The following is a 9,341-nucleotide window of genomic DNA, read 5'->3' on the forward strand; positions in this document are numbered from 1 at the left end:
CAGTTCGAGAGAGGGTTCGACGGTTTATTGAGGGTCTCCATCCCAGCCTCCGGAGTAGTATGGACAGGGAATTGGAGATGGATATTTCTTATCAGTAGGTTGTGGGTATTGCCAGGAGATTCGAGGGCATGTTTGTCCGGGATAAAGAGGAGAGGGAGGCCAAGAGGTCTCGAGAGGCCGGTTATTATTCTGGAGCTCATGCCCAGCAGCTCACCATGGTAGGGGTTATGTGAGCCGCCCCATTCATTCAGCTCTTCCAGCCTCCAGTGGTGTTCCAGCTCCTTCTAGACCCCAAGAGCCTTATTATGCACCGCCAATATCTAGTGTGCCTCCTGCATGGGGTGTTCCTAGAGGACAGTTCAGCAGACTTGGCTCGAGCCAGTCACAGCAGCCACGCCCTCCTAGAGCTTGTTTTGAGTGTGGCGACACTCGCCACATGGTGAGGGATTGCCCCAGGATTAGGAGGGGTGCACCTCCATAGACTTTTTAGCCACAACGTGCTCCACCGGGTCCTCAGGCTATGATTACAGCACCAGTTGCCACCCCACCTGCTCAACCAGCTCGAGGTGGAGGTCGGGGAGGTAGAGGTCGCCCTAGAGGGGGAGGCCAGGCCAGATATTACGCACTTCCTGCTCGTACAAAGGCAGTTGCTTCTGATTCTATCATTACAGGTATTGTTCCGGTCTGTCATAGAGATGCGTCGGTATTATTTGACCCAGGCTCTACATATTCTTATGTGTCCTCTTATTTTGCTCCGTATTTGGGCGTATCTCGATATTCTTCGAGTTCCCCTATTTATGTATCCACTCCTGTGGGAGATTCTCTTGTTGTGGACAATGTGTATCGATCGTGTTTGATTGCTCTTAGTGGTTTTGAGACCAGAGCCGATTTATTATTGCTCAGCATGGTGGACTTTGATATTATTTTGGACATGGACTAGTTGTCGCCCCATTATGCTATTCTTGATTGTCACGCTAAAATCGTGATGCTGGCTATGCCAGGTTTACCATGATTAGAGTGGAGAGGTACCTTAGAGTATACTCCCAGCAGAGTTATTTCTTTTCTTAAAGCTCAACGAATGGTTGAGAAGGGGTGTGACACGTATCTAGCTTATATGAGAGATGTCAGTATTAATACCCCTACAGTTGAGTCAGTTCCAGTAGTGAGGGATTTCGAGATGTGTTTCCAGCTGATCTTCCGGGCATGCCGCCCGACAAAGATATTGATTTTGGCATTGATTTGTTGTCGGGCACTCAACCTATCTCTATTCCTCCAAATCATATGGCTCCTCCTGAATTAAAACAGTTGAAAGAGCAGTTATAAGAATTGCTTGATAAAGGCTTCATTCGGCCCAGTGTGCCACCTTGGTGTGCCCCTGTCTTATTTGTGAAGAAGAAGGATGGTTCTATGCGGATGTGTATTGATTACCGCCAGTTGAACAAAGTCACAGTGAGGAACAGGTATCTATTGCCTCGTACTGATGACTTATTTGATCAGTTACAGGGTGCCAGAGTGTTTTCCAAAATTGACTTACGTTCTGGCTAGCATCAGTTGAAGGTTCGGGAGCCGGATATCCCGAAGACTGCTTTTAGGACCAGATATGGTCACTATGAGTTTATTGTGATGTCTTTTGGGCTGACCAATGCCCCAACAGCTTTTATGCACTTGATGTACAGTGTATTCCGGCCCTATCTTGACTCATTCATCATTGTGTTTATTGACGACATTCTGGTATACTCCCGGAGTTGGGAGGATCATGAGTAGCATCTGAGGACTGCACTTCAGACCTTGAGAGAAAAAAAGTTATATGCAAAATTTTCTACGTGTGAGTTTTGGCTAGACTCAATGGCATTCTTGGGTCATATAGTATCGAGTGAGGGTATCTAGGTGGATCCGAAGAAGATTGAAGCAGTGCAGAGTTGGCCCAGACCGTCCTCAGCTACAGAGATCCGAAGTTTTCTTGGTTTGGCGGGGTATTACCGTCGCTTTGTAGAGGGATTCTCATCTATTGCAGCACCTATGACCAGGCTGACCTAGAAGGGTGCTCCATTCATGTGGACAGAGGAATGTGAGGAGAGATTTTAGAAGCTCAAGACAGCTTTGACTACAACCCCAGTATTGGTATTACCTACAAGTTCGGGGTCTTATACTGTATATTATGATGCATCGCATATTGGTCTCGGCGCGGTGTTGATGCAGGACGATAGGGTGATTGCCTATGCGTCCAGACAGCTGAAGGTGCACGAAAAGAACTATCCTGTCCATGACCTTGAGTTAGCAGCTATTGTTCATGCCTTGAAGATATGGCGGCATTATTTGTACGGTGTTCCTTGTGAGATTTACACCGATCATCAGAGTTTGCAGCATCTGTTTAAGCAAAAAGATCTTAACTTACGTCAGCAGAGGTGATTTGAGCTACTTAAGGATTATGATATCACTATTTTTTGTACCATCCTGGGAAGGCCAATATAGTGACCGATACTTTGAGTCGCCGGGCAAAGGGTTTGGGGAGTTTAGCATATCTACCAGCAGCAGAGAGGCCATTGACGTTGGATGTTCAGGCCTTAGCCAGCCAGTTTGTGAGATTGGATATTTCTGAGCCGAATCGAGTATTGGCTTGTGTGGTCTCTCGGTCTTCTCTTTATGATCGTATTAGGGAGCGTCAGTATGATGACCCCCGTCTGCTTGTCCTTAAGGACACGGTAATGCAAAGGAGGTTACTATTGAAGATGATGGTGCATTGAGGATGCAGGGCAGGATATGTATGCCCAATGTAGATGGTTTGCGTGAGTTGATTCTTCAAGAGGCTCACAGTTCGCGGTACTCTATTCATCCGGGTGCCGCAAAGATGTATCAGGACTTGAAACAACATTACTGGTGGAGGAGAATGAAGAAAAACATAGTAGAGTATGTGGCTCGATGTCTGAATTGCCAGCAGGTAAAATATGAGCATCAGCGACCAGGTGGATTGCTTTAGAAGTTAGAAATTCCGAAGTGAAAATGGGAGCGGATCACTATGGGTTTCGTGGTTGGACTCCCACGGACTCAGCGGAGGTTTGACGCAGTTTGGGTGATTGTGGATAGGCTGACCAAGTCGGCTCATTTCATTCCTGTGATGACTACCTATTCTTCCAAGCAGCTAGCTCGAATCTACATCTGTGAGATCGTCAGGCTTCATGGCGTATAAGTATCTACTATCTCTGACCAGGGTACGCAGTTTACATCACGGTTCTGGAGATCTGTACAATATGAGTTGGGTACTCGGATTGAGTTGAGCACAACATTTCACCCTCAGATGGACGGGCAGTCCGAGTGCACTATTCAGATATTAGAGGATATGTTCTGTGCGTGTGTGATAGATTTTGGGGGTGCTTGGGACCAGTTCTTGCCACTTGCGGAGTTTGCTTACAACAACAGTTATCAGTTCAGCATTCAGATGGAACCATATGAGGCTCTGTACGGTAGGCGGTGTCGGTCCCCAATGGGTTGGTTCGAGCCCGATGAGGCCAGATTATTGGGTACGGACTTGGTTCAGGATGCCTTGGAGAAGGTTAAGGTGATTCGGGATAGACTTCGCACGGCCCAGTCCAGACTGAAAAGTTATGCGGACCGGAAGGTTCATGATGTTACAATCATGGTTGGTGAGCGAGTCTTGCTCCGAGTTTCTCCTATGAAGGGCGGTATGAGGTTTGGAAAGAAAGACAAGTTGAGCCCAAGGTTCATTGGTCCATTTGAGGTGTTGCGTCGAGTTGGGGAGGTTGCTTATGAGCTTGCCTTGCCTCCCAGTCTAGCAGGAGTTCATCCGGTATTCCATAATTCTATGCTCCGAAAGTATCATGGCAATCCGTCCCATGTGTTGGATTTCAGCTCAGTTCAATTGGACAAGGATCTATCCTATGTTGAGGAGCCAATGGCTATTTTAGACAGGCAGTTCAGAAAGCTAAGATCAAAGAACATTGCTTCCGTGAAGGTTCATTGGAGGGGACAGCCGGTCGAGAAGGCGACTTGGGAGACCGAGCAGTATATGCACAGCCGTTATCCTCATCTTTTCACCACTTCAGGTATGTCTATATGCTCGTTCGAGGACGAATGATTATTTTAAGAGGGGAGGATGTAACGACTCGGCCGGTCATTTTGAGAGTTAGAGTCCCGAACCCCTATTAACTGCTTTCCCCATATCTATTTCTGCTATTGTGACTTGCCAGGATGATTGATTTTGAGTTTCGAAGTATTTTGGGACACTTAGTCCCTAAATGAGAGTTTAAGTCTTAGAATTTAGACCGTAGTCAGAATTGTGTGAAGACGGATCCGGAATGGAATTATGTCGACTCCGTTAGCTCTGTTGAGTGATTTTGAGCTTAGGAGCACGTCCGGAATGTGTTTTGGAGGTCTGTAGTAGATTTAGGCTTGAATTGGCGAAAGTTAGATTTTCGGCGATTTCGGCCGATAGTGAAAATTTTGATATCGAGTTCGGAATGAATTTCTGAAAGTGGTTGTAGGTTCGTAGTGTCATTTGTGACTTGTGTGTAAAATTTAAGGTAATTCGGACTAAATTTGACGTGGTTCAGCGTCATTTATAGAATTTGGAAAATTCTAAGTTCTTAGGCTTGAATCCGTACTTAATTAATGATTTTTGGTGTTGTTCGATGTGGTTTGAAGGCACGACTAAATTCGTATGGTGTTATAGGATTGGTTGGTAGGTTTGGTTGAGGTCCCAGGGGGCTTCGGGTGTATTTCGGATGCTTAACGGAATGAAATTGGACTTAAGAAAATTTGGTGCTTTTGCTGGTTCTGCTGTAATCGCACCTGCGCAAGACTGCCCACAGGTGCGAGTAAATTGGCGTAGAAGCGGAAAAATGGAGGAGTGCCAGGGGGTCGCAGGTGCGAGGTGATTTCCGCATCTGCGATGCCCGCAGATGCGTTAGGGTCTTCGCAGGTGCGCAAGGTCCGCAGAAGCGGAAGGGAATTCCACAGGCGCGCACGCGCAAATGTAGCCCTTTCATCGCAAGTGCGAAGGCATAGGGGGTAAGTGATTTGCGCAGATGCGCACATTTTGCTGCACAAGCGCACCCGCAGGTGCGAGTCCAGGCTCCATAGGTGCGGAAATACCTGAGCAGTGGTTAAAACCGAAGGGCTTCGCGATTTTTGTTATTTTTGGACTTTGCAACTCGGTTTAGGGCGATTTTTAGAGCATTTTCGAGGGATTTCAGTCCCTTGTGCTTATTTTTTATGAATAATCATGCTTCCCCATGTATTTTTCCACCTAGTTAGTGTGTATTTAAGGTGAAAATTAGAAGTTGGAGGTTAGGGATTTGGGAGTTTAAATTGTGGATTTGGAGGACCATTTGGTGTCGGATTTTAGTAAAATTGATGTGGTTAGACTCGTGAGTGAATAGGCTTTCGGATTTTATGACTTTTACCCGATTCCGAGACGTGGACCCGTATCGACTTTTTAGGGCGAATTTCGAAATTTTTGTTAAAGTATTGATTTAATTAATTAGATGAGTCTATTATGGTTGTAATTATGATATGTAATTGCTTTTGGCTAGATTTGGGCCATTCAGAGCCGGATATTCGTGGAAACAGCATTTTTACGGATTGATTGAGCTTGACTCGAGGTAAGTGGCTTTCCTAACTTTGTGTTGGGGAAATCCCCTTCAGATTTGGAACTATTGTGATATGTGAGCACCGTGTACGTGAGGTGACGAGTACGTACATAGGCTAGTTGTGAAAAACCCGACTTTTCTTACTGAGCAGCAACATGTTTTCCTTTTATTTTGAGTTATACCATTTTAATGAGTACTAATCTATTTTCATTCTTAATTGAGTTATTCCAAGATGTGTATCTATCATGTTTAGTCTAATACAACATGTCTACGTGTCTTAATTGTTTATGTGAATTATGTGCAGCATGCTTAATGAATTTCCTGCTTCTTCCCTGACTTGTACTTAGTCTAAATTGTAAAAATTTCGTGATGTAGTTGTATTTCTATCATTCGCGCTGCATATTTACTTTGGGACTACAGAACGGTATTCCGGGAGATCCCCCTGTTTTGCATATTTACTTTGAGACTACAGAACGGTATTCCGGGAAATCTCCCTGCACATTTATTTTGGGACTACGGAACGGTATTTTGGGAGATTCCCTTGCACATTTATTTAGGACTACGGAACGGTATTTCGGGAGATCCCCCTGCACATTTATGTTTGGGACTACGGGACGGTATCTCGGGAGATCCCCTGTTGCGTTTTTGTGTACTAAGTTGTTACCTTCTATGATTTCATTGTTGTTAAATTTCAGCCTTTATTTTATTACGGTATTACACTCTATATTATTTTATTACATATTTGCCAGTAGGGCCTTGACCTGACGTCGTCACTACTCGACCGAGGTTAGGCTTGGCACTTACTGGGTACCGATTGTGGTGTACTCATGCTACTCTCTGCACATATTTTTCGTGTGCAGATCCAGGTGTACTTTATCAGCCGCACTGTCAGTGAGCCGGGACAGCTTTGGAGATTTCAAGGTATATCTGCCGCGTCCGCAGACCTCGGAGTCCCCTTCTACTCTTTTTCATGTCCATTATCTTGTGTATTTTTCCTTGTTAGACTCTGATGTATAGAGACACTAGATTTTTCTTTCTGTAGTTTGTGATTCACGATATTCCGGGTTTTGGATTTGTTGTATATTTTTGAATAATTGATTAAATTTATATTTTTATTTCATTATTCCGCAAAATGTTAGGCTTACCTAGTTATAAAGATTAGGTGCCGTCATGACGTCACACGAAGGGAAAATTGGGTCATGACAGATTTGCTGCATGCATGGCAGGCCGTGTAAGCTTCTCGTCAACACATTACAGCTGCAAACTTTTGAAAACTTGAATCCAATAATGGCCTTGCATTAATTAACTCTCTCAATTTCTTTCCTAAACTTTTCCTTCTTTAGTTAGTATATGATAATTACGGATATTTTAAGCTCTTAAGAAAATGGAGTTCATTTAGTATTTTTAGAATTAGAGCTTTACAAATCTCTCTCATGATCTTTCTTAAAATGGCGAGGACAAATATATTCGAAAACTTAAATGGATGATAAATATAAATAATTTACAAAGTGCAGAATAAATTTGGCTTTTTTTGTCGGTAAAAAGAAAGCACCATACGCAGTATTTTTTGGCAAATTATGGAATAATCAATTTCCTCCAAGTAGGTTGATTGTTGAAAGGAGTAGGTGATAGGCAGATTAAGCAGCAAAGGTGTCTTTCCAAAGAAAAAAATTTGAGATATTTGATATGGCGTTTAATGCAACATCTGTTTTGCTTTGAATAATTTGCGCACAAGTTACGCAGACTTGGTTTTCATCTATTTACAGACCATTTCTCAATAAAGATAGGAAAGATCACAACTCCCACGAGTAAGAAAAAAAAAAAATAGTAGGGGACTTCAATTGCTAAAATGCCAAATTTCTGATCTTGAATTTTGGGTTGGTTCAAAAGGAAATGAAACCTTAACCCCTTACAAACTTTTTGAATTGGATGATTAAGTTGACTGAAGTACAGCAATAGTTATAACCAAATCCAAATCACACCTTAATTGCTTATGTAAGCATCATTTTTAATTCAAGCCTAACCCCAATTAGGCAAAGCACCACCTCTATAGTCAATAAGAAAAAAATAGCAACTCTTTTTTTTTCAATTAGAAAAAAAAACGGTAAAGAATCAAATATATCTTTCTCCTATCAAAAATTATTTAAATTTATCCTTCGTTTCACTATCAGTATATTTGTGCCCCTACTGTTATACTTTAGTTCAAAAATACCATTAATTTGGACGGAATACCACTTAGGAACAAAAAGACCCACTCCAAATTTTAAATACCTGATTCACTTAAAATATACCAATTACCCTACCCAAATTGCCCCACTTAAAAAATCCTAAACGAATTTAACCTTTATTTCATCTCTCCCCAGCTCCGCTTCTCCCCACCATAGCTGAGCTTCTTCAGCTTCTATGGCATAAAATTAAACACACATAACCCTCAAAACCAATTTTCACAATCTAATCCCATGGCTTTTTCCACTGGAGTTCGTCTATTACGCTGCTATCACCACCACTTTACTATCACTGCAACACCATCCTGTTTTTCGGGGCTCCGAAAAGCATTTTTGAAGCTTCGGTTCCTAAGCAACTCCGACTGGCGACTGCCTGACAGGAGGAGGAGGAAGAGAAATAGTGTTATTCCCAAAATTAAATTCGTTATACATTAGCTGTAAATCTTGATTTTTCTTAACTTTAGTGTGAGAAATAGTTAAAGAGCTCAATGCATCAATTCAGAAGCTATAACTTTTATCAGCGAATTGGGAGGTGAGATTTGTACACAGGAGCTAAACCACCATTGAAGAAGCTTTGGAGCTTGAATTTTCAAAACCCATATCTGGAAGCAACATTGAAATTATGGGTAAAAATTATTTGTTGTTGCTGATTTGAGTTTATAAAGTAATCATACCACCAAGTTGTTGAAGAAATTTAGAAACACCATTGTTATGGTTCTAAGAAAATTTGAAGAAGACGAAATGGGTTCCTCTGATTTCTTGATCTTTTGCTCAAATTGGTCATTGACAAAACTGTTGAAGTTAATGGCAATGAAAAGAATGAAATAGGCATGGTGCTAATTCGTTGAACCATTTGCTGAAGTAATTCTTTATGTGTTTCAGTGTCTTTTTTCCAATTAAAAAAGAGAACACGAAAGAGATTCTGAGGCAATGGGTCTAATTAGGGGCAGATCTTAAGTGAAACGTCCAAATTAAGGTTATTTTTGAACGAAAATATAATGTTAGGGGCACAAATATATTGATAGTGAAATGAATGATAAATTTAAATATTTTTTGATAATAGAGGGATATATCTAACCCTTTAACGTTAGAAAAATTATTCAAAACTAAGAAAAAGTTTCGGACCAAACATTTTAGATCCCGTTTGGACATAAGAAATTTTTTTCTTTTTTCAAAAAAATTTTACTTTTTTTTCGAAATCAGCGTTTGTTCATAAAATTTTCAATTTTCACTTGAAAATACATTTTGAAAATTTTAGAAAATTTAAAAAATTCCAAAAAGTTATTTTTCAAAAAATTTCACTCAAATCACTCACAAAACTTAAAAAACAACCCAAAAGTATATTTATGACACAAAAAAAAAAATTCCACATATTTTAAAATTTTATAATTCTTATGTCCAAACGCCCACTTAATATATGTTGTACAGTACCCAAACGGCTATAACACGGTATAACTGTCAGTACTCAAATTCCTGAAATAGTAGAGGCTTAGAAGATGAATAACATCCA

The 9,341-nt window shown here is 41.5% G+C and overlaps 1 long non-coding RNA gene across 1 annotated transcript; it reads right to left on the reverse strand.

Annotated features, from left to right (window-relative positions):
• Positions 1–7,455: 7,455 nt before the first annotated feature.
• On the reverse strand, positions 7,456–8,761 carry LOC142167412 (uncharacterized). Its single transcript, XR_012697541.1, has 2 exons — positions 8,506–8,761; positions 7,456–8,433 (listed from the first exon to the last, which is right to left on the reverse strand). It is a non-coding gene; the product is annotated as an uncharacterized LOC142167412 (long non-coding RNA).
• Between the last annotated feature and the right edge of the window lie 580 nt (positions 8,762–9,341).

This window comes from Nicotiana tabacum, chromosome 12, assembly GCF_000715075.1.
Source record: "Nicotiana tabacum cultivar K326 chromosome 12, ASM71507v2, whole genome shotgun sequence".
NCBI classification, from domain to species: Eukaryota; Viridiplantae; Streptophyta; class Magnoliopsida; order Solanales; family Solanaceae; genus Nicotiana; species Nicotiana tabacum.